This window comes from Lissotriton vulgaris, chromosome 6 (genome assembly GCF_964263255.1).
Source record: "Lissotriton vulgaris chromosome 6, aLisVul1.2, whole genome shotgun sequence".
NCBI lineage: Eukaryota > Metazoa > Chordata > Amphibia > Caudata > Salamandridae > Lissotriton > Lissotriton vulgaris.
In genome coordinates, this window is record NC_141694.1 from 776,469,170 (window position 1) to 776,494,248 (window position 25,079).

A 25,079-nucleotide genomic window follows, 5' to 3' on the forward strand; every position below is an offset into this window, starting at 1 on the left:
TTCTGTATTAACGCACATCCCCCTTACCCCCGTTTTCTTCTCAGAGATAGAGTCAGGAATTGCGGGCTTATCTAGTAAAAAGGCCCCGGGCCGGACGGAATTCCGCCGGACCTTTTTAAATCGGATCCATCATTCTGAGCCCCAATCCTGATGGCTGTATTGAATGCAGCAGCCAGGGACAGTGAACAATTGTTACAACAAAACTTTTACAGCGCAGTGCCTTTACAACGTGGTATTTACAACGCAAACCATTAAAACGCATTGCGTTGGGGGGCGCTCTAGGATAGGGAATAAGTTTAATTTACTATCCAACACCTTCCCTTGTGTCCACGGGGACTAGTGTTGGAATAGTAAATTAAACTTTTCACTATCCAGCACCCCAAAGCGCTATGCGTTGTAATGGATTGCGATGTAAAAACCGCGTTGTAAAGGCATGCGTGGTAAAAGCATGCGTTGTAACGTCATACATCCGCCAGGGACGGTAGCCCTGCCACATGAGCAATCTCAACCATCGTGCCAGTGTTTAAAAAGGGGGACCGAAATAGTACACATTGTTACCGTCCCATCTCTCTCATTGATTCTGTAGCTAAGGTGGTGGGAGGGTTTTTTTTGCAAAGATTATCTTCCTGGGCAGAGGAACGCAACATTATCACTGATACCCAATATGGGTTTCATGCGGGGAGGTCTACGGTGGCCCAATGTTTAAATTTGTATTTGATCCTTGGCAAGTACACAATGGCCTATCCGGGCATGATCTACATGGCCTTCATGGACTTATCGTCTGCGTTTGACTGTGTTAATCGGGTCAAACTGTGGCAGTCCATGAGGGCCATTGGGGTGGAGGCCTCCATTGTGGACTTCCTGATGGATCGGCACATGGCACTAAAGTAAATATCAGATATGCACAGAATCTCAGGGTCTTTAGGGAATTTGATATTGAAAGAGGGGTGAGGCAGGACTGTATTTGGCCTTTTTTCTGTTTAATTGATATATTAATGAGCTTGAGGGGGCCCTGGTATCGACGGGGGCTGACTTTCTGCATGTGGGCGATAAGTCGCTCCCTGTCCAGAAATCTAATGGTCAATAATGCAAAATCCTATATTATGCAGGTAGGGTCTCGGTCAACGAAAAAGTACTCCTCAGTAGGTTCAGAGAAGGTTCACACAACACATGTCTTTTTATATCAGGGGGTAGTATTGGATGAGCTCCTGAAGTGGGAACCCTTATTCAAAGGAAGAAGGGGGAGCTTACACGAACAGTTGCTGCAATCTTCAGCTATGCTGCTAAAATGGGCAAGCGACCAATTGCAGCTATGCTGAAAATGTATCAGACGAAGGGTGTGTCAACCGCTTGTTATGGTAGTGAAGTGTGGGGGTATACCACGGCAGATTTTCTGCAGGTGGTAGAATATAATTTTTTTAGGGGCCTGCTGGGAATGCCAACTGGATTATTGAACTTGATAGCCCATGAAGAACTGGGGGTCCCTTTCCTATGTGATATCTTTGCTTTGTGTCCTTTAGTGTTCTGGCTTAAGTGCTGGCCAAACAAAGAATTAAAACTAACTCACAGATTCTGATGGACTATATGTCCCTGGATCATATGTCTAGAATTCCCTGGCTGAAGTACGTTAAAGGTCGCTTCACAGAGCTGGGTCAACTAGAACTCTTTTTAAAACCCTTTACCATAGCAAAAAAAAGGACGTTGAGCTGGTCAAAGAAGCATTTATCACTATAAGGAAGTTGGAAAGAGATGATCGGGATTAATTCAAACCAAGTGTTTGTAAATTTCTAACCCTAAAAACCCACCCACTTACAGAGCCATACCGTTTGGGAACACTGTCAACTTATGAGCGGTTTCTGTTGACAAGGTTTCGTCTTGATTTCTTTCATCTTTTAATTGCAGTGCCAAAAGGGTGTAGCAAGGGTCAGGTGTTAGCACCCTGTGGCAGTGACAATTAGTCTCCACAGGATCTGATACACTTCATGTTTCTCTGTAAATTTATTCACTTCCCCTTTTAGAGAGGTTTAATTTTAACCAGGTTCGCCCAGCACTTTTTTATCTGCAGTAGTTGAAATCTGACTGTATAATTGTTATTGTAGGGTATCTGAAATCACTGGTGAGAACCAGGGCCTGCTTAGAAAATTAGTTACTCAAGGGGGTATAGGAGCACATAGTTTGAGGTATGTTTCCTGTGTGTTCTTTTTTTAAGTGAAATAATGAAATTCATCTATTGCATATGTCGCATTTTTTCGTACATTTTCTCTGTTTTAAAGATATGAACTTTGTACTTTTTATTGTATATTTTTAAGCAATGTGTATAGTCACTGTGACTTTTATGGTTTTCTCATTGTAAAACCGAATAAAGATTTATGATGATGATGACTAACGCAATAGTTCAAAGATAGCAGTAAAATGTCACGTGCTCACATATGGCTAACCTTTTCGTGAGGTCAGTTGTTTGTGATAAGTGAAGAGCTTCCTGTCATACAACCCGTGGTGCTGCTCACGAAGCAGCTGTGAATCAACATTCTGTGCTTTGGTCTCCGTTCGGTACGAAGTCACCAGCGCCTGCACGAGGAATCTGTACCTGCTGGACCAGGGTAAGGCAATATTATCTTTAAAACGACAGGCTTAACAGTACTCACGAGGCGCGAGGAGCGAGAGTGTCGTGCACAACCTTAGGCACCGGTGTCACGATATTTGATATGCTTTCGGCTCTTGAAACAATGACATACTGAGAAATCTTTGCAGCATTTCCGTATTACGTGGATTGCCCTGGTGCTGTTGAAGATGGCCACTAATAGTTGCACCGACAATTGGACAAGGTGGCCGATGCAAAAATGTTATTGCGCATGCTACACTGTGCAAATGTATTTGCATTCTTCATAATTAACCTATGTCATGCAAACGTATGCAAATATTTATTTTTCTTAGTTCAGATGTTTTATGAATTACATTTTTATAATACGGTAACACTAAAGTATCATATAATGCATGCAACTAAGAAACAAGGCGTCCACATTTCTGCAGTAATGAACTGCTGTTGAAATATTATTTTTCCCGATTGAGACCGAAGTGAAAAAAGGTATAGCTCAACGCAGCTCCTACTAAGTGTAAGCAAAAAAGAACATATTCAACAAGGTGCATAAAATACTACTGAAAATGCGATACAAAATAGAATTTCAATACCTTATTCCTGTAAGCTAACTTTTTATGTTGTTTTGAGCAGCCTCATAAACTGAGCCGTTCGTTACGATTTCATAAACAGCTTTTCAATATACCGGGAAAAAATCTGGCATTGATATCTAGGTGATGTAACAATGAGGCAAGTCCATACCTCACCCCAGCGAGGCGTGTTTTCATACAAGTAATTCCAGTACACGAGAATTGCTCAATCATTTACTATGAATTTGTCACTTTCACTAAATCATACTAGATTGGTTCAAACTTCAGAGTGGGATAAAAAGTTGGAGACAGTCCAGCGTGCAGGGCTCGTCTGACATAAGCCCTCCAGCTTCCAGTCAGGTCACGTGTCCCATCCCATGTTACGAAACCCCCAAAAAGTTTGGACTCGTGTTTTTTGCAGATGACATTTATTTGACTAAAGAAAAAAATATTTATTTTTAACCTTCACATGTTCGCAAATTTGAAGCACTTCTGAAGGATTTTCAGAGATTGGAAGGCTCCTGGAAAACACGAGTCTCTGGAGTTATGCCGGCTCGTAAGACATGCATAGCAGGAATTCCTGGGTTTCTTAAGGCCTGTATTCAACGCTATGAGCTGCTTTCACTTGCGAGATCATAGCGAACTGCTCCGTTTTTTGAGGGTGCAGGACACAACATAAAGACCGAGTCTGCAGGAATAAGGTATTGTCAACCTGTTTTACTGACGTTCGAACCGCGTTGGGCAACAGCCTCTGCGAGCCAGAGTTTTGGCACGTTTTTATATTTTAACTCAGTTCACATCGGCATCTTTCCAAGCAACTGCACGAAAACAACACACCAGTGCCTTGTGATCCTCGGTGAGTAATGTACACGTTTATACATTAAATGCACACGTAAAATGCTAGATTTAAATCAGGAAGTAGTCCGTTTTAATTTCAGCTTTATTGTTTTTTTGTATTACTCTCTTTAGACCCATTCACAGTGCAACTAAGCGATTATTCTTGTTTTTACTCGTACCGGATGGCGTTACTGCATTTATTACCTTTCTTCCATACTTTTGTAAGGCTCTCTGATATCCTTCGGGATCTTGTTCGCGCTATATAAAACGTTATAAATAAATAAATAAAATAAATACATAAAATAGACTTATTGTTCAAGAAACTACAGTTGTAATAAAGCATTATCAGCTCCGACGCTGCGGCCAAAGTCACAAATGAGGGAATGTTACACATACTGACTAACGCACCATGGCCAAAGGTAGTTCAAAGATAGCATTAGAAAGTCACGTGCGCACATCTGGATAACCTTTTCGTGAGGTCAGTTGTTGAAGAACGGGCTCGCTGGCATACAAACCTTGCTGCTTACGTAGCTTTGGTCTCCGTTCGGTACGAAGTCACCAGCGCCTGCACGAGAAATCTGTACCGGCTGGAACAGGGTAAAGCAATATTATCTTTAAAACGAATGACTTAACAGTACACCCGAGGCGCGAGGTCACTAGGGTGATCTAACTGAAGGGAGCGAGCTGGGATTGATTGGAAAGCACTAGGGGCCGCTTTGTGAGAAAACGTTTGTGGAGAGCAAGACCAGTGCTCAAGCCGAAAGGAGAAAGAAGAACTGTTAAATATTTGTCACGGTTTATTAAGGGCGGATTGCTCTGTCCGTTACCTTGTGGATACCTTTCTGATCCTAACAATGTCGAAAAGTCCAAAGTAAAGTTCGGTTGATGAACAGAATGAATGACTTTTCGCAGGAGTTAATCTTATACTATTTTACAGACTTTACTTTCATGTAATAAATCCACTTGAGAAATAGTTCAAAATGCAGTGTGGTAACCCAATTTAACCGCAATAACTCCGCGCTCAGGAACAAAATTGCCCATTTGCCATAGTCGTTAATATTTGTTTCTTGCAAACTAACGCCGTTTCGGGAGTTTGCCTCTCAGAAACAAACATAAATGACGAACGAACAGCAGTGACATGGCGCCCCACCCGGCATTACAGTTCTGATGAAAGCACACCTGCCACATCTTTAGCCAGAACAATCCCCTGGAAGACAGAAGGGATCTCTAGATTTGGCAGGCGGTCATCTGCAGGAAGGGGGCAACGAGGCACTCTGTTGGGATGGCAGGCAGCCCACCCTACCGGTAAAGCCCGTTATTACTCCAATGCAAAATTGCAGTGGCAATACCTGCTCTAGTGCTGACCTTTATTTATAGGCCCACCTTTGAGAAGTGGATACATTATATTCACCAACACTTATTATGTGTTAAACATAACGGTGCTTGTTGTGTGCCTTGTTTGCCCAGGAGCAAGCATTGTCTGCTTTACTCACATGTACAGAAAAAAATGTTTCAAATATTGTTGTCTGATTCTTAAGTATGGCTTCACAGCATAGTTGTCTGCCAGAGCTGTGCAAGAGTTTAGGAAGGTCTGTATGTATCGTGCTGAGATCTGTGTGCAGTAAGCATGGCACACGTTTTAATACAAGCTGCATGTCCCGGACTTTCAACGTCCCATGGGAGTGAATGAATGAATGAATGAATGAATGAATTCTTTATTGTTTGGTTACTCAAAACCATTACATTAAAATCATTATACGAGGTTATAAAATTACAAAAGTTAAAACCGACAGAGTTTGTACTGCCCAAGGGGCGGGCTTGCGGAGGGTGAGGGTCATGTTGCGACTTAGATCAACAAAGACTCTATGAGCGGAAGCCCTCCGGGGCCATCAGTAGAGTTCGTGCCTGGTAAATGAACTTTCCAAAGGAGGCCATATGCTTTACCGTTGTCAAGGTGTAGAGGAAGATGGTCGCCTCCTTTGCAGTGCGTGTTCCTGATTGTCTTAGAATTGGCCTGAGGTAGAGACTGCGGGCCGTGCGCAGGACCGGGCAGCAGAATAGTAGGTGGGCCAGTGACTCACATTTGTACCTGCAGAGCCTGCATTCCCGGGCACCTGGGCCGGCAGTACCAAAGCCATAAAGTTCTTTGAGAGGCAGCGGTTGTAGTCTATACGCTAAGATCTTGTGAAGGGCTGCGCGGCCCACGGCCTGCTTAAGATGGTATTTGGGATTATGCAGGATTTGTGGTGAGGACAAGGACTCGTGTAGGTCTTTTTTTACCAATGACTCCAGATCCAATTCTCTTGACCGCGCCCGCACTTGCTTTTTGATGGAATGTTTGATGGCAGTGTAGCTAACATATTCTGGGTTCCAAGACTCAATGGCGAGATTGAGGTGGACCTTCGCCGCCTTGAGGGTGGCCGACCAGGGATTCCCTGGTTCCCTGAAGATGCAATTCAGCGTTGCCTTAAGCGTGTTCTCCTTTGCCGTCGTTGTTAAGAAGTAGTATTTGCTTAGGGCGGCCATCTCTTCCAGGTATTGCTGATTGAGTGAGAACTCCAGGCGAACGAGAGTGTTTCTGGTACACCTCGGAAGATGGAATAATCTCTTGTAGGCTCTGCAATGGATTTTTTCTAGTTCTTTATGCAGTTTGCCTGGAAATGCTTGGAGAGCATAATTTAGGGCCGGCATTAATTTTGCTCTGAGTACTCGTTGGATAGCTAGTGTGGACGGGCTGTATAAGGAGGCGTGCAGCTTGCAGATAGCGTAAGTTATAGTATTGCCTTTGCCTTGGATAGTCTTTAGGTGCGCGCTTGAGAGCCCCGACTCCTGAAAGCAGATTCCCAAGTAAGTGTACCGCTGAATGCTTTCCAGCAGAAGGTGGCCAAGCCTCCATTTTACTGTTTTTTTCTTTGGGTACTTTCCAAAAATAATAATTTTAGACTTGGATGGGTTAGCTACAAGCTTGTTTTTGTCATTGTATGCGGCCAGTGCAGTCAGCGCCTTTTGTAGCCCAATTCTTGTATGGTCCAAAAGCACCAAGTCGTCGGCATATTGCATAATGTGGATTTTTGTCCCGCCGATCTTTGGCACGAGCAGTGCCGCTCCGCACAAGGCCCTCTCCATATCCGCAGTATATAAATTGAATAGCATTGGAGCTAGCACACACCCTTGTTTTAGGCCACGATCCGTGTTGATCTTTATGGATGCGTGATCCCTCGAGAGTTTGATTCTTACCCATGTTTTGTGATACAGGGATTGGATCGCCCTCAACAAAGCTGGATTGATGTTCCATTGGGCCAGCTTGCTCCACAGTATAGCACGATCTACCCCGTCAAACGCCGCCGAGTAGTCAATAAAGCCGGCAAATAAGGGGGGGGCTTTTGGATGCCCGAGCGTGGTGGACCAGATAAGAGAGTGCAGTGATGTTATCGACTGTGGAGGACCCTGGTCTAAATCCTGTTTGGCATAGTGGGAGTAGGCCTTCAGCATTCGTCCAGTCTGTAAGGTCCCTCAAGATTGCGCTGGCGTATGCTTTTCCCTCGATGTCCAGAAGGGCAATCAGGCGATAATTTGAAGGTTCAGATTTGGGGCCCTTTTTGTGGATTGGCTGTAGGAGCGAGCCTCTCCATGAATCGGGGACGTCACCCAGGAGCCAGCATTCATTGTACAGGTGGGTCAAGGTCTTTGACCAGAAGTCGATGTTTGCCTTGAATAAATCTCCGGGAAGGCCGTTGGGCCCCGGGGCACCATTTTGTCTGATGTTTTTTAGAATATTGGTCACCACCAATCTTCTCGGCGGGGCAGTCATCTCGGTGATTGGGTCTGAGTCGGCTCCCTCGTCAATTGTTTCGTTTTGCTTGGAATCAGTCCCGGTTTCAATGAAAAGGGATTTTACATGTGCGATCCAAGTGGGAGCGTCGAGAGAGTTTTCTCTATGGTTTGTGCACCGTCCAAGGGTGCTTAGGTAGTGCCAAAACTCCTGCGATTTTCCTGGGCTCAGCAAGTCGTAGATTTTCAGCCATTGTGCTTCGCAGTAATCTCGTTTTGCCTCCCAGACCTTCTTGGAGTGACTTTTGCTGGCCTCTTGGAGTTGTTTCTTCGTTGTGCCTGAGCCATGTTTGTAGAAGAGTTTGCGTTTCTTGCTCAGTTGTTTAGCGCTGATTTTAAGTTCCACCTTGTGTCCGTAGGTGAGTGGGGAGCGCCTGTTAGCTGTATTGCTTGGTGTTCCACGAAGGATTGCTGCCAGGGTTCCAGTGGTGGCGTTCCAGGTGGCTATTGCGCCCGTTTTCTGTTCATTCAGTGGCCAACCTGGCCACTGGTTTGCCCAATTGTTAAAAGATGTAATTGAGGTCTGTGTCCATTTAATTCTTCTGGGCAGTTTTATCAGATCTTCATCGTTAGATGCACCAATGTATTCGAGCCTATGGCGAGTGTCCGCTGTGAAATTCAGTGTGATGATTAGCGCAGCGTGATCGCTATCACTTCGCGGATGTACTGTGTAATTTGACATGAGATGTTGTAATTTTTCACTGAGGATGATGTAATCGATCGTTGTTTGGTTGTTATATGTAGGACCGACAAAGGACCCAGGACTGAGATTTAGGAGGACCGAGTGCGCTGTCGCCAGCTTGTAAGTTTTTAATAGGTCGTTCAGGGCGATGGTGGCCCCAGGCTGAAGGCGTCGTGTGGTTGATGTCCCTATATTATGTGTGTTGAAATCGCCGAGAATGATGCATTCCAGGGCCGGATGTTGGAGCATTAAGGACTCTAGGAGGGTTGTCAACGTGGCCAAATTGGGTATGGGCCCGTGTGAGTTGTAGTAGAGATTGATTAATAAAAGCGAGCAGTGACCATTTATCAGGCGGCAGCCTTTCAGGATGCCTGCCTGAAGATTGTCTGGAAGATTGGGAATTGCTACGAATTCCAGGCTGAGTGAGTGCTTTATGTAGACACATATCCCCCCTGACGGTCTTCCGAATATGTTAGGCTTTTTTGCAGGTTTTCCATATTCTGCGTATCCTCTTAATGAGAGCGGGTGGAGCTGCCAGGATTCTTGTATGCAGATAATATCTGCCTCTTCCATGAATGTCACTGCATTTTTGTTAAGAAGCAGCCTTCTGAGTCCTGCGACGTTCCAAGACATGATTTTCAGGCAATCCGGCGGTTGTACCTGCCTGGAGGATTTTTTCGAACGATGGACGCTTTGCCGAGGGGTATCTCGGGGCATCCTGGCTATGCTAGGATCTTGAGTTTAATGCTCGTGGCAGCCAGGACCAGTCATTACATGCGCGTCCCAAGGTTGCGCATATGCGTGTACCCTGATTTGGGTTAGTTGTTATTTTGATTGGGGTACTAATGGTCAGTCCAGTGTTTGTGGCGCCTTTGGACCCCTGGAGGGTGGGCGCCACTTGGCGCGCATCGTTGGGATGGGTGTGCGGGCTTAGGTTCCCTCCAGATCGCTGATCTATGTTTCCCATCTGGGAGCGTGTAGATTGAGTTTTTAAAACGAGTGGGTATTTTTTGGTGCGCATAGGTTTTATTTTTATGCCCCAACTTTCCAATAGCTTGTGCTGACTTTTCAGGGCCTCGGCCATGTGCGGGCTCACGAAGGTTAGCTCCATGGGTTCGTTTGTCTCCTCCGCGTCTGGCGGGATGAAGGAGATGGTTTCAATGTCTGTAGTATTGGTTCCCTCCAACCCTGGGATGTTTGCAAAAAGTTTTAATAAATTGCTACGGTTGAGGATGTCCCACGACCCCTGGGAGACATAGTCAGGATACAGCATTATCTTGCGGTCCTGGGAGTGGGTTATTCGGCAGGCTGTATCCGCCCCTTGGCCTCCTGTTTGTGGAATTTGTGCTGTGTCCACTTGAGTGTCATTTGCGTGCCTGTTTGACCCAACTGGCCCCAATTGCTGCCGAAAAGACTCCGTCTGTGACACGCTGGGCACATTTGTAGGTAGTGACAGCTGTTCGATTTCCTTGAGGTCTGTAACAGTCAGAGGCGCATGCGATAAACAGTCAGAGGCGCATGCGATAACAGTCAGAGGCGCATGCGATAGTCATGGGAGTGTAGCTGCTGAAGAGATGGTCGAGATGAGAGGCTCTGCAGTTTCTATTCGGCTTTCTAAGCCAGAAGCAACCAGGGATGGCCTTTAACCTGTTCCCAGACCAGTCAACAGTAAGTTGCCTCTTTACTGGCCACAAGCTTTAACACTGAAGGGAAGGACTGCAAGGGAAAGAACAGAGGCGGGTGAACAAGCCCTAAGAATACTTGGATGTAGAGGGTGTACTAAAGCATTACGTATGGTGCTGATTGAACCTCAACAGAAAGGCATGTAAAATAATCTCTAAAGACCTAATTTACATTACTGTGTCCTGTTGTGGACGGATATCTCAGGGGGATGAACACCAGCTCACATGTTTTAGTGACCATCAGATTATGTGTTATAAATCTGACATGATGGCCTCATCATTTTGTTAATCCATTAAATTGCGGCCGTTGTGGGGAGATATTAAATGACAAGGGCAAACCACTTATCATAAGCGCAAGCTCTCATTGAGAAATCAGAGATTCTGTTAATCCCTACATTGAGTGGCAGGTACCTCAAGGTGCCTACCTTATTGCCTCTACATGGTGCAGGTATTAACAAGGGACACCATAGGTGCCCCCTAGGAGAAATGGGGGCCCTAGATTCGCTTTCCAACAGGAATTCCATGTCAGAAAGCCTGACATGGAAAGCTTGTCTGAAACAGACATTGTAATCCCGACAGCAGAAACGTCATCCTCAGGGATTACGTTGGGGCCTCCGACTAGCAAAGGGGGCCTTGAGCCCCTGGGAAATCAACCTGAATTGACCGACCTGTTTTAATTCTGACCACCTGCATTGATATTAGGTGGTTAGAAATGAAACTGGAGATGTCGGTCAGAAAGCCTCCAACCCCATGTCGGAGGCTTTCCGACTGGCATCAAAATAGAGCCCTTGGTGTATACTGCATAATCCATCGCAGAAAATCAGTGTGTAAGAGCTTACTCTATTGCACATGATTTAAGCATTCCATACTATCAATGTGAGCACTAAATTCAGACTTGAAGTAAAATGTAAACACGTGCAAAAGACACCAATATGTCAAAGGGAATGTTGCTAAACATGATTATAAGAAACGGAGGAACTAGGGCTCAAACCTTTAACATTCTGGCGTCGCATCTGGAGTAATATACAATGAGACCCAATCCAAATAGCGAGCAAATCTATCAGTGACATATGGGGGGTCAAATACATCCCACTCCCCACTACTCTCTTATCCACATTATAATGAGATAATGCACTGTGCTCTGCCTTGTTTAAAATATCTGCTCTCCAAGACAACCCAACAGAGCGAAGCTCTCAGAGTGACCCCAATCTTAGTGGTTCACAACAGTCCACACCACACATTGGACCTTACTCTAAATAGAGGAAAAATGTGCGAGAAGCCAGTGACCCCTCACGGAAACACCACCAAGCGGGGTAACTGGTATGCAATTTCCAGACAGGCCCCTGTCTCATCATCGGTGGTCACTCGCTCCTCGGGAAAATAAAGGTGATAGGAAAGAAGACGTGTCCAAAACAAACAACGTATAAAGTGCTACAGTGAAGTGCAGAAAACTCTGCTAGTGACAAACACACACAAACATAATAATAGAGTGCCTAAAACCACACACAACACACCAATCCCTTATCCACTTTTATTCGTAGGGTGGTGATTGCGTGCTCTTGAGTATTAAAAAGGCTGGTAGCTAGTCATGCATACCATTACCTTCAGTGCCGACATGTTTCACTGCTGTATAGCGTAGAGCAGTTTCATCAGGGCTGCACTCAAGTGCTGCCACTTCACTCTTTTTGGACACTCAGTTCTGTAACGTGCTGTCAATGGAGAACAGGTACGTAGTTAAAAACATGTAGACTCAGGCTGGCCAGAGGTATACTATGAAGGTATGTACAAAGTGGTAGTGTGAGGAATATTTACCCAGGAGCAGCTAAGCTTTGCATACCAGCCACTCCGGTATTCAACGGGGACACTAGATACTCCAAACGTGAGTGTGCCCTTTGATTTGTAATAAAAATATTATATCTGCCAAATGGAAGAAACAAATACACAGTTGTAGTTTTCCTTGTGCTGTTATGCCACGTAGCACCTCATGTATATTACACCTATACTCGAGACTGAGCAACAAGTGACATACACGCTTAACGCTGATATCACAAACTACTGACAAGGGTTATTCAACCTAGTGAAGATCCACCACTAGGGTGCTGGTTGTAAATACCATGATGCAGCGCACCAACCTCAGCGACCCACACGTCAACAATAATGCAGCCAGAGCGAACTGAGAGTTAACAGTCACGATCGTGACCCACTTCAATCTGAGCATATGAGGCTACGCGGGGCCGGCGGGCTCAAACATATTACATTTAGCCCAAGGAGCGAAAGTCGAAAGCATACTTCCCTGGCGCTTGATTCAAAATCCGTCTCACCGTGACGAACTGGGAAGACGCCTTTCCTCAGCCGTGTCGGTCGCCCACACCAGAAGCACTGAAGAACGCAGCGCCGGTGAAGCCACGCCCATCGCGTCACATCACGTGATCGCGACTCCATGCGTGGCGGCCATCTTAGCCTAGTCAATGGGCTTCAGTCACTACAGCGGTATACACTGACACAGCCCTATCTAGGGGGTAAGGTGCTATACTACTGCAACGATGCCCTGGCAAGGATACTAGGTAATAAAACTTGGAGGGCAGGGACATAATGCTCCAGTATGTCTGAAATTCACCCTCATATATAAAAAGTGAAATAAGACACACTAATTACTTCAATTAGTCACTAAGCAAGGGAATGATACGCTGAATATGGACCTGTCCAAATAGATCCTATTGTATGCAATTCACCCCCCTGAGCCTACTGAAAGTAGTGTAATGAGATCCAAAGTAACTCCAGAGTATCACAGAGCCAGGGAGTGCTGTGCTGGATAGGAACTAACCCTCAAGGGGCATCTAATATGGAGAGTCTAGTTTATGGGCACAGAATGAGCAAATGTACACGGAACCACTCCTTGATTAGCCTGGGAGATAGTGAACCCAAATTTGGCCGGGAGGCATGACCCAAATGCATAGAGGGGGTCCCAGTGTGGGGCAACATAAGAACCAGGTTCACAGTTTAATCCTGTTCCATTCAATGATTTCGTTGAGCCCAACTCTATCAGTTTTCTCATTATAGATCCAGCGCGATTCTTTAGCCAACAAGATCTCATCAATGTTCTAGGGGGAGCCTGTGATCTTCTCAAGCACTGTCCACTGAAAGGTGTGTTTTTCAGTAGAACAGTGCTGAACAAGCTTTGTTGTTAATTTACCTGCTCTTATAGTGCTAAGATGTTCCTGTATGCGCACTTTGATCTTGCGCGAAGTCAGACCTATATACTGCAATCCACACTGGCACGTTAGCCTGTATACCACTTGTGTGGAATTACAGTTACTAAACTGATTTTGGAACCACTCCTTCCCTGATGTGAGACTCACACTTTTGCTTTTCTTGGTGAGTGGACATACAGAGCATGTCCCACACGGAAAGTGGCCTTTGGGTACAGTGGAATTATGATCGGTTAGTGCCTGAGGGGCCCTTGAGTGTACAAGTTTATCCTTCAAATTGGTCGCCCTCTTAAATGCAAATCTCGGGGGTGGCATACGGAACTCGCTGTTAGACAGGATGGACCAATGCTTGCGGATGGACTGGCGGATTTTGGTGGCCATAGGATCAAACGTCATGACCACAGGTATACAGTTGTCCCTCTTCTTGGTAGCCTTTTCTAGAAGAGCACTCCTAGGGGTGTTGAGAGCTCTCTTTTTGGCTTGTTTTACTACCTTCATAGGGTAGTTCCTATTGGTCAACTTAGATGTCAATACTTCAGATTGTTCCAGGAAGGTGCTGGTGTTGGAACAGTTGCGTCTATACCTCAGGAACTGCCCTACGGGCAAGTTGTCCCTCAAAGCTCTTGGGTGAAAGGAATCGTACGAGAGCAAGGAATTCCTGTCTGTGGGTTTTTGATGTACGCAGGTGTTAATGGTGCCCATGCTGTATTCAATATCAAGGTCAAGGTACACTGCTTTGTGTCTGTCATATATCCAAGTGAACTTAAGGTTCTCATCTTGTGCATTCAGCCAGTTAAGGAATTCCAACAAGAGTTCCTCTGTTCCTGACCAGATGCAAAACACGTCATCTATATATCTCTTCCAGAGCCGGATCTGGCTCTGGAAGGGGTTGTTGTTATGATAGATGACGTGCTCCTAGAATTGTCCAACATAGATACAAGCTATGCTGGGTGCCATAGTAGCCCCCATAGAGGTGCCAGACACCTGAAGATAAAGCTGGTCTTTGTAGCAGAAGTAGTTCTTGGTAAGGGCTAACTCAATACACTGCAGCACGAATGTCTGTGTAGTGTCATAGAACCATTCCTGGTCACCCAGGGCGCGGGCTGCTGCCACCAGCGCCGCGTCCTGGGGAATGCAAGTGTACAGGGATTCGATGTCAATGGTGACAAAGAATTCATTTGCAGGGTCATAATGGATGTCTTCAAGTACCTTTAAGATGTCAGTCGTGTCTTTGACAAATGACTTTTGGGTGACTACAGACTCTCTGAGAAAGTAATCCGCGTATTGGGATAGCGGTTCCAGAATAGATTGAATACCCGCCACAATAGGGCGACCCGGAGGTGGACGAGTGGGCTTATGGATCTTTGGGAGGATGTAAAATGACGGAGTCCTAGGGCTGGTATTTACAAGGAACTCCGCCTCTTTAACCGAAATCCACTTTCTTTCTTTAGCGACCCCGACCATGTCGCGAATGGTTTTTGACAATTCTTCCACCGGATCTTTTTTAAGCGGTACATAATTGGTCCTGACACTCAGGAGGCGTAGTACTTCGGCCTCGTAATCAGTGGTATTAAGAAGGACAATAGCACCGCCCTTGTCCGCTGATTTTATAGTCAGCGTGTGATTGTTTTGGAGGCTTTTAACTGCTTCCCAGTCTTCTTTAGTCATGTTTTTGTGATGGAACTGTCTCTTCGTGTCTTCTATTTTTTCTATGTCCTGTATACCTCTAATTTGAGAAATCCTTCCACTTTCTGCCCACCCACTTCTGCGGTATGTCCAGAAATAGTGGTCTTTGAGTCTCTGGTCTTACAGGACATAGAAAAAATAGAAGACACGAAGAGACAGTTCCATCACAAAAACATGACTAAAGAAGACTGGGAAGCAGTTAAAAGCCTCCAAAACAATCACACGCTGACTATAAAATCAGCGGACAAGGGCGGTGCTATTGTCCTTCTTAATACCACTGATTACGAGGCCGAAGTACTACGCCTCCTGAGTGTCAGGACCAATTATGTACCGCTTAAAAAAGATCCGGTGGAAGAATTGTCAAAAACCATTCGCGACATGGTCGGGGTCGCTAAAGAAAGAAAGTGGATTTTGGTTAAAGAGGCGGAGTTCCTTGTAAATACCAGCCTTAGGACTCCGTCATTTTACATCCTCCCAAAGATCCATAAGCCCACTCGTCCACCTCCGGGTCGCCCTATTGTGGCGGGTATTCAATCTATTCTGGAACCGCTATCCCAATACGCGGATTACTTTCTCAGAGAGTCTGTAGTCACCCAAAAGTCATTTGTCAAAGACACGACTGACATCTTAAAGGTACTTGAAGACATCCATTATGACCCTGCAAATGAATTCTTTGTCACCATTGACATCGAATCCCTGTACACTTGCATTCCCCAGGACGCGGCGCTGGTGGCAGCAGCCCGCGCCCTGGGTGACCAGGAATGGTTCTATGACACTACACAGACATTCGTGCTGCAGTGTATTGAGTTAGCCCTTACCAAGAACTACTTCTGCTACAAAGACCAGCTTTATCTTCAGGTGTCTGGCACCTCTACGGGGGCTACTATGGCACCCAGCATAGCTTGTATCTATGTTGGACAATTCGAGGAGCACGTCATCTATCATAACAACAACCCCTTCCAGAGCCAGATCCGGCTCTGGAAGAGATATATAGATGACGTGTTTTGCATCTGGTCAGGAACAGAGGAACTCTTGTTGGAATTCCTTAACTGGCTGAATGCACAAGATGAGAACCTTAAGTTCACTTGGATATATGACAGACACAAAGCAGTGTACCTTGACCTTAATATTGAATACAGCATGGGCACCATTAACACCTGCGTACATCAAAAACCCACAGACAGGAATTCCTTGCTCTCGTACGATTCCTTTCACCCAAGAGCTTTGAGGGACAACTTGCCCGTAGGGCAGTTCCTGAGGTATAGACGCAACTGTTCCAACACCAGCACCTTCCTGGAACAATCTGAAGTATTGACATCTAAGTTGACCAATAGGAACTACCCTATGAAGGTAGTAAAACAAGCCAAAAAGAGAGCTCTCAACACCCCTAGGAGTGCTCTTCTAGAAAAGGCTACCAAGAAGAGGGACGACTGTATACCTGTGGTCATGACGTTTGATCCTATGGCCACCAAAATCCGCCAGTCCATCCGCAAGCATTGGTCCATCCTGTCTAACAGCGAGTTCCGTATGCCACCCCCGAGATTTGCATTTAAGAGGGCGACCAATTTGAAGGATAAACTTGTACACTCAAGGGCCCCTCAGGCACTAACCGATCATAATTCCACTGTACCCAAAGGCCACTTTCCGTGTGGGACATGCTCTGTATGTCCACTCACCAAGAAAAGCAAAAGTGTGAGTCTCACATCAGGGAAGGAGTGGTTCCAAAATCAGTTTAGTAACTGTAATTCCACACAAGTGGTATACAGGCTAACGTGCCAGTGTGGATTGCAGTATATAGGTCTGACTTCGCGCAAGATCAAAGTGCGCATACAGGAACATCTTAGCACTATAAGAGCAGGTAAATTAACAACAAAGCTTGTTCAGCACTGTTCTACTGAAAAACACACCTTTCAGTGGACAGTGCTTGAGAAGATCACAGGCTCCCCCCAGAACATTGATGAGATCTTGTTGGCTAAAGAATCGCGCTGGATCTATAATGAGAAAACTGATAGAGTTGGGCTCAACGAAATCATTGAATGGAACAGGATTAAACTGTGAACCTGGTTCTTATGTTGCCCCACACTGGGACCCCCTCTATGCATTTGGGTCATGCCTCCCGGCCAAATTTGGGTTCACTATCTCCCAGGCTAATCAAGGAGTGGTTCCGTGAACATTTGCTCATTCTGTGCCCATAATCTAGACTCTCCATATTAGATGCCCCTTGAGGGTTAGTTCCTATCCAGCACAGCACTCCCTGGCTCTGTGATACTCTGGAGTTACTTTGGATCTCATTACACTACTTTCAGTAGGCTCAGGGGGGTGAATTGCATACAATAGGATCTATTTGGACAGGTCCATATTCAGCGTATCATTCCCTTGCTTAGTGACTAATTGAAGTAATTAGTGTGTCTTATTTCACTTTTTATATATGAGGGTGAATTTCAGACATACTGGAGCATTATGTCCCTGCCCTCCAAGTTTTATTACCTAGTATCCTTGCCAGGGCATCGTTGCAGTAGTATAGCACCTTACCCCCTAGATAGGGCTGTGTCAGTGTATACCGCTGTAGTGACTGAAGCCCATTGACTAGGCTAAGATGGCCGCCACGCATGGAGTCGCGATCACGTGATGTGACGCGATGGGCGTGGCTTCACCGGCGCTGCGTTCTTCAGTGCTTCTGGTGTGGGCGACCGACACGGCTGAGGAAAGGCGTCTTCCCAGTTCGTCACGGTGAGACGGATTTTGAATCAAGCGCCAGGGAAGTATGCTTTCGACTTTCGCTCCTTGGGCTAAATGTAATATGTTTGAGCCCGCCGGCCCCGCGTAGCCTCATATGCTCAGATTGAAGTGGGTCACGATCGTGACTGTTAACTCTCAGTTCGCTCTGGCTGCATTATTGTTGACGTGTGGGTCGCTGAGGTTGGTGCGCTGCATCATGGTATTTACAACCAGCACCCTAGTGGTGGATCTTCACTAGGTTGAATAACCCTTGTCAGTAGTTTGTGATATCAGCGTTAAGCGTGTATGTCACTTGTTGCTCAGTCTCGAGTATAGGTGTAATATACATGAGGTGCTACGTGGCATAACAGCACAAGGAAAACTACAACTGTGTATTTGTTTCTTCCATTTGGCAGATATAATATTTTTATTACAAATCAAGGGGCACACTCACGTTTGGAGTATCTAGTGTCCCCGTTGGATACCGGAGTGGCTGGTATGCAAAGCTTAGCTGCTCCTGGGTAAATATTCCTCACACTACCACTTTGTACATACCTTCATAGTATACCTCTGGCCAGCCTGAGTCTACATGTTTTTAACTACGTACCTGTTCTCCATTGACAGCACGTTACAGAACTGAGTGTCCAAAAAGAGTGAAGTGGCAGCACTTGAGTGCAGCCCTGATGAAACTGCTCTACGCTATACAGCAGTGAAACATGTCGGCACTGTAGGTAATGGTATGCATGACTAGCTACCAGCCTTTTTAATACTCAAGAGCACGCAATCACCACCCTACGAATAAAAGTGGATAAGGGATTGGTGTGTTGTGTGTGGTTTTAGGCACTCTATTATTATGTTTGTGTGTGTTTGTCACTAGCAGAGTTTTCTGCACTTCACTGTAGCACTTTATACGTTGTTTGTTTTGGACACGTCTTCTTTCCTATCACCTTTATTTTCCCGAGGAGCGAGTGACCACCGATGATGAGACAGGGGCCTGTCTGGAAATTGCATACCAGTTACCCCGCTTGGTGGTGTTTCCGTGAGGGGTCACTGGCTTCTCGCACATTTTTCCTCTATTTAGAGTAAGGTCCAATGTGTGGTGTGGACTGTTGTGAACCACTAAGATTGGGGTCACTCTGAGAGCTTCGCTCTGTTGGGTTGTCTTGGAGAACAGATATTTTAAACAAGGCAGAGCACAGTGCATTATCTCATTATAATGTGGATAAGAGAGTAGTGGGGAGTGGGATGTATTTGACCCCCCATATGTCACTGATAGATTTGCTCGCTATTTGGATTGGGTCTCATTGTATATTATTGACTGTGAGTGGAGGGCGACCCTTTCCGTATTCCCTCTAAGCTCCATTATTGTTTGAGTCGCATCTGGACTAGCCAAGATCTCACCTCCTACAGAACTGAGTTACAGGAATTTCTATCCTTACCTAATGCCACCAAGACCCCTTGGTTAAATTACATTAAGAGAACACCCTTGCATTACCAGAACTGTGGTTTCACCCTGAAAGCACAAGTACCAGGATCCCAAGGAAAGCGCTCTCTAGAGGATACTATGATAAAATGCTTTTCCGAGTCCTGGACAGTGCACGAGAGGGATCTCGCTGGAAGAACACAGAGAGTCCGCCTACCACCGTACAAGTCAGAGGCCACCGAAGTCATCTGCGGCGTCCCTCAAGGATCGTCGCTGAGCCCCACCCTCTTCAACGTCTACATGAGCCCCCTTGCGGCCATCGCACGCCAACACAACCTCAACATCATCTCCTACGCTGACGACACCCAGCTGATCCTCTCCCTGACCAACGACCCCGCCGCCGCCAGAGCCAACCTTCACGAAGGGATGAAAGACGTAGCCGAGTGGATGACGACCAGCCGCCTGAAACTGAACTCAGACAAGACGGAAGTCCTCATCCTGGGTTCCTCGCCCTCCGCCTGGGACGACTCCTGGTGGCCCCCCGCCCTGGGCACCGCACCCAAACCGACAGACCACGCACGCAACCTGGGCTTCATCTTGGACTCCTCCCTCACCATGACCAGACAAGTCAACGCCGTCTCCTCGTCATGCTTCAACATCCTGCGCATGCTACGAAAGATCTTCCGGTGGATCCCCACCGAGACTAGGAAGACGGTCACCCAGGCCCTCGTCACCAGCCGACTGGACTACGGCAACGCCCTCTACGCCGGAACCACCGCCAAGCTCCAGAAGAGACTCCAGCGGACCTTCGAGCAGTAGCAGCACACCCCCCCCCCCCCAAGCGTCTTGAGACCCTCCGGGTAAGTAGTGTGCTCTATAAATATCTGTGATTGATTGATTGATTGATCTCTGACACATCGTTTTATTACAACCAAAGACTCATATAACCTTGAAAATGTGTTGGACGGCATGACTCCTGTTTTAATAAGAATATTATTCCTGCAATGGAGGTATGGGACCCTTCCTCTAATGTCTTTCACCAAAGCATGGTCTGGTCGGTCCCCCACGGAGATGTGCCCTGCATGTGCCCATACTAAGGAGAACGAAGTACATGTTATTTTTTTCTGTCGAGCTTACGAAAAAAGCAGGAAATTTTGGCTCATCCCCCTGCTTAAAAACCTGAGATTTAGAACATTTCTACCTGCATTCAGAGTTCTAAAGACAGATTTATCCCCGCCTACTGTGTTTGCTCTAGCTAAATTTTTAACTGCAATGTGGCATGCCCGAACCCGTTACATAAAGATGGCAGGAGACCCTTGAAAATTCCTTTCCCTTGACTCACTGTTACCCCCGTTTTAACTTTTTTTAATTTATGTATTTAATACCAATGAAATATTGATGCTTTGGAATTTTAAATGATGTGTTATATTGTATATCTTTTATGATCACCTGATCGAAATAAAGATTTGAAATTGAATTGATTATAAGAAACAATGGGTCACAAAATCATGCTCAATCCACAGGTAGTCTTACTATGTGCTGTCAGTGCAGAACATTTCAATATGTCCAACAACAATGTAATTACTAATACAGCAAATGTAATGAAACACCGTCAGATATCATCCATGACTTTAGTAGTGTATTTAATAATTTCTAGAACTTATGATCATCATCCAAAACAGGACAAAGAGCAAAGGTGCTCCGTGTCACGAGATCACACATAAAACAGATAACAACAAAGATATTGCAAGGGCCTATGTGTGAAGATCAACAAACGACAAAGGTCTAATAAGGTCAACTGAATTAGAGATTTATTATTCTCAGAATAGTACTATTCTGTTAATTGCATTGCAGGTGTTGTTTCAACCTCAATACCCACTTCCTGATGTCATTATATGAACAGAAATAGTGAATTCACTTGCATTTTCCTTCTCTGACTGCAAAGTGAGAGGAGTCTGCAAACACCAACCCTCATGTTAAAAAAGAGAAGCAGTAATTTGTCGGAAGATATAGCCTTTTTATTTGACCTCTGTCTTTGAAGCTCAGGAATTGTGACAAGATAAATACAGAATTTAAAGGCATCTTTATTATTTGCTTGGACTTTCACATCTCACCAAAAATCGGATCACAACCCACCAGTTTGGGACATTGGCCTACGGCCAACACTGATGCCACCAGTAATCTAGATATGACCCTAAGCCTAATTCTAACCCTAAAACTATCAATAGCCACCTGACACAAAGGCTAAGTCACATCCAACCCTTAAACATAAGTTCACTTGTACCCTTTGTGTTATATTTTGGTTAAACACTTTTGCTACACATGAAAAAAAAACTTTTCAACTTTATGTACTTTGTGCCACATGCATCATTGTAAATTGTGGTTGCAAAGGTGCAGATTCACAGAATCTGTCCCTTTGCCACCGCAATTTTTGCATTTGGGATGCATCATCCCAAATGCAAAAATAGCTCTTTAAGTAATCGCTAAAATGTGATTACTCAAATTGCGATTGCATTTAGGGAATCTCAAATTGTGATTCCCTTAATGCAATGCAACTACCCCCCAAAAAATTGCGATTTTGCCATTAAGAAACGCAAATTATTTCAACAATGTTTCGGAGCACACAAAATATCAAATCAACCAATATCAAGGAACGCATGAGTGAACATTTAAGGGCCATTAAAAATAATGACATAAGGTACCCAATAGCGGAGCAGGTACATAACTGTGCATTCCAAGATCTGAGTAAAAGCTTTAGATTTTATGGTATTGCACATATAAAAGCCGACCCATGGGGTGGGAATAGAGAATTGAAGCTGAGGAGACAAGAGGCAAGGTGGATCATTACGTTTGAGGGCCGTAGAGGACGGCCTGAATTTTGATCAGGAATTACAATATTTTCTTGGGGACTAACTGATGATAACAGTGATACCTCATAAAATAATGGGATGCTGGAATTTATGAGCAGGTAAAATAATAAAGGATCCTTTGGGCTTCATATTACCATTTGTTCTGAAATAAGGCAGCACCATAATAATGTTGGTATGGATAAGAGTACCTTATACTTATAAAACATAAGTGGGGCAGGGTCAACTTGATAATTAACAATTCCCATGGTTATTATGCAGGAAGGCGGTTTTAGTAGGGCTCGTCGAACTGAAGATAAGTAGTGGAATTCATTGCTTAGCTACAGCGAATAGATAATAAACTGCATTTTGAAGTTCTAGGCGCTAGTGGAAACATGTTAAGGAATTAAAAACAAAATGGAATGTCGAATTATGATAGGTAGGAGAATGTTAATAGTCTTATTGAATTACATTAGGGGGTACTATCTATGGATTGTGATATGTACCATGGGTATCCACATAAAATGTATCCAAACAGAAAGGGTGATAGAGCATACAAGTTACATAAATATACTTAGCCTGATTAGTATATAGGTTTAACCATGTGAAGATGACGGCCATAATATTAGAAACAGGAAGAGTCCATCTTAATTTCGATGTATGGTTTTATTGAATTACATCATGGGGTACGGTATATTGAAAGTGATATGTATCATGGGTATCCACATAAATTGTATCAAAACAAAAAGGGCAATAGAGCATGATAGATACGTAAATATACTTAGCCCTATCAAGTATATCGGTTTAACCACTTTAAGATGGTGGCATAGTATTATGAGCGGGAGGAGTCCGTCTTCAATTTCGATGAATGGATCCCTTAACCGGGATGCCGGAAGGAAGTGAGTAGGTACCTGTACTCAGGTGCGGAGGGTTGCAGCAATGAGGGAAGATAGTCTGGCAGTGTTGATAGTGGATTAAGTTAGAAACCAAAATGTAGTTGGAACCAGGGGAGACTCACATTGTGTTGTTTATGTTGTTGGGAACCGGGTGGTGAAGACCGGAACATGGGACAGGCGGTGGTGTAACTGATTGCAGCAAGGATGTGAAATTCACTGGTAGGGATACTAGCTACTCTATTAGTGTGTTGCTGCTTAAGAATGTCAATGTATCTGGATTTATATTAAGTTTCGATCATTTATGAATCAATTTTCAGATATCTTAGAGAATAAGTGGGACATTTGGCAGACGCTAGACGGCTGAAACATACGTTGGAAATACACCACGCCAGAGCATTACATTAGAAGGTAAGGGACCAAATATAGCGTAAGGGCGGTGATATTAACAATATGAGTCCTATGTACAACACACTGTACTGATAGGAATATGATATATTTCTATAGATTGGGACAGCCAAAGATTGCAAAAATCAGCAGAATTATCAGAGTTATATAAGGACCTTGGGTGGTGACATACCAGCACTGAGGTAGGACATTATTTGGAAATATTTGAATTACTGGACAAAAACTTATGCATGATTTGACCTTTGCCTCGCCTGTTAGATGTAATATGAGTTCTCTTATTTTACTTGGCGAAAAAGGAACTGAATATTAGAAGTCTTGAGGCAACTGCGTCTATTGACGTGGCTTTACATTGATTTTTCACATGGGTTATGTAAAAATAAGTCACTGTGGTCTCAGTAAGGAAATTTTGGTAACAGTATGGTCACAATCACACAATGAATCACATGAAGAAGGGTATATGTAATAATCACTGAATGTTATTGATGCATAATGTTGTGGACTGATGATAAGATATGTTGTAAAAATGGGAAAGAAACTATTTCCCACTTGAATGCAAGATTGTATATGTATGTCATGCACTTGTGGCAGGTTTGACTAGAAGTTCATGCACAAGGTTGTCGGGAATCTGAGCTCCACATTATTTAGTGAATAGCGCTTAAGAATGTGATTGTAAAAGCACGTTTTGTATTATTTCCTGCCCTGAGGAAGCCGGTGGTTTTACTTACCACGGCGAAACGCGTTGGCATGAGGGATTAAAGTCTGATGACAATAAAAGAAAAAGAGCAACAAGAGCCCAACTGATTATTCTTTGATTTTCATTTTCTAAATTGTGATTTTATATTTTGTGTGCTCTGAAACCTTGTTGAAATATTGTTCAATCCTTGGATTGCATTTAGGGAAGTAGGGTGTTCTCTTCTCTCCTGTTGTTTGGAAGCACCTAAAAATTTATTGTGAAAATACATGAAGTGGGAGCACTATATGAGAGCCCGTGTTTCCTGTACACTCAGTAGTAGTGAAGAAACGCATATTACCACCAATTCAAAGTTGATGGTAATTTGCGAGAATTTAGAAAAATGCACAAAAATGAATTTTTCAAAGTTCTATGTTGCACACATACATGTCCTTGGGGCATGTGTGTGTGCAACTTGTGTTAAAATTGCAATTTCAGGTGGGCATCAGGGTGTCCTTTTGCCACCCTTACACCCTTAAGATCGCATGAGCAATTTGTGAGTACCTATTTGATTTTAGCAAATTGCGCATGCAATTCCCATTGATTCCTATAATGAATGGGAAGCAATCCTTATTTGGAATGGCAATTTGCAAGTCGCAAATAAGAAATGTGTAGGTATCACACATTTTTTTGCAATTCCTTAATGCATCAGCATTTGCGATTCCTAAATTGGATTTCATAAAAATCGCAATTTAGAAATAACAAATGCATAGTTTGATGCATGTGGCTCTTTGTACGGTATTCATGCTATGGGTACCTTTGTTTTATCCAGCATGTCTGTGTAGCATTACAGGTGAAACTTAACTGGCCTGCATCAAATGCTGCAAGAGCACACTCGTGGATAATTGTGAGATACCTGCCTATTGACCTGTTGTGTTTTTGGAAGTAGCTCAGAGTTTAATATATAAAATAAAGCAGCTTTCCATAAGGGTGGGGTGGTCTGTCTGCTCTGCATGCTAAGTGTGCTGT

The 25,079-nt window shown here is 44.5% G+C and overlaps 2 protein-coding genes across 8 annotated transcripts in view; both read left to right on the top strand.

Annotated features, from left to right (window-relative positions):
• Positions 1 to 2,474: 2,474 nt before the first annotated feature.
• Positions 2,475 to 25,079, top strand: part of LOC147707974 (amine sulfotransferase-like) — a 306,358-nt gene continuing 283,753 nt past the window's right edge. Inside the window, exons 1-3 of one of the 7 annotated variants that reach the window (XM_086926792.1) lie at positions 2,475 to 2,600; positions 23,293 to 23,383; positions 23,480 to 23,562. The gene's annotated coding sequence lies outside the window, so the exon portion shown is untranslated. Of the gene's footprint in view, positions 2,601 to 3,363; positions 4,022 to 23,292; positions 23,384 to 23,479; positions 23,563 to 25,079 lie in introns of those variants that run through there. The other 6 variants (XM_086926790.1, XM_086926791.1, XM_086926788.1 and 3 more) reach the window with 6 other exon arrangements.
• LOC147707975 (amine sulfotransferase-like) overlaps positions 2,523 to 25,079 on the top strand; it is an 830,947-nt gene continuing 808,390 nt past the window's right edge. Inside the window, exon 1 of the mRNA XM_086926786.1 lies at positions 2,523 to 2,600. The gene's annotated coding sequence lies outside the window, so the exon portion shown is untranslated. The remainder of the gene's footprint in view (positions 2,601 to 25,079) is intronic.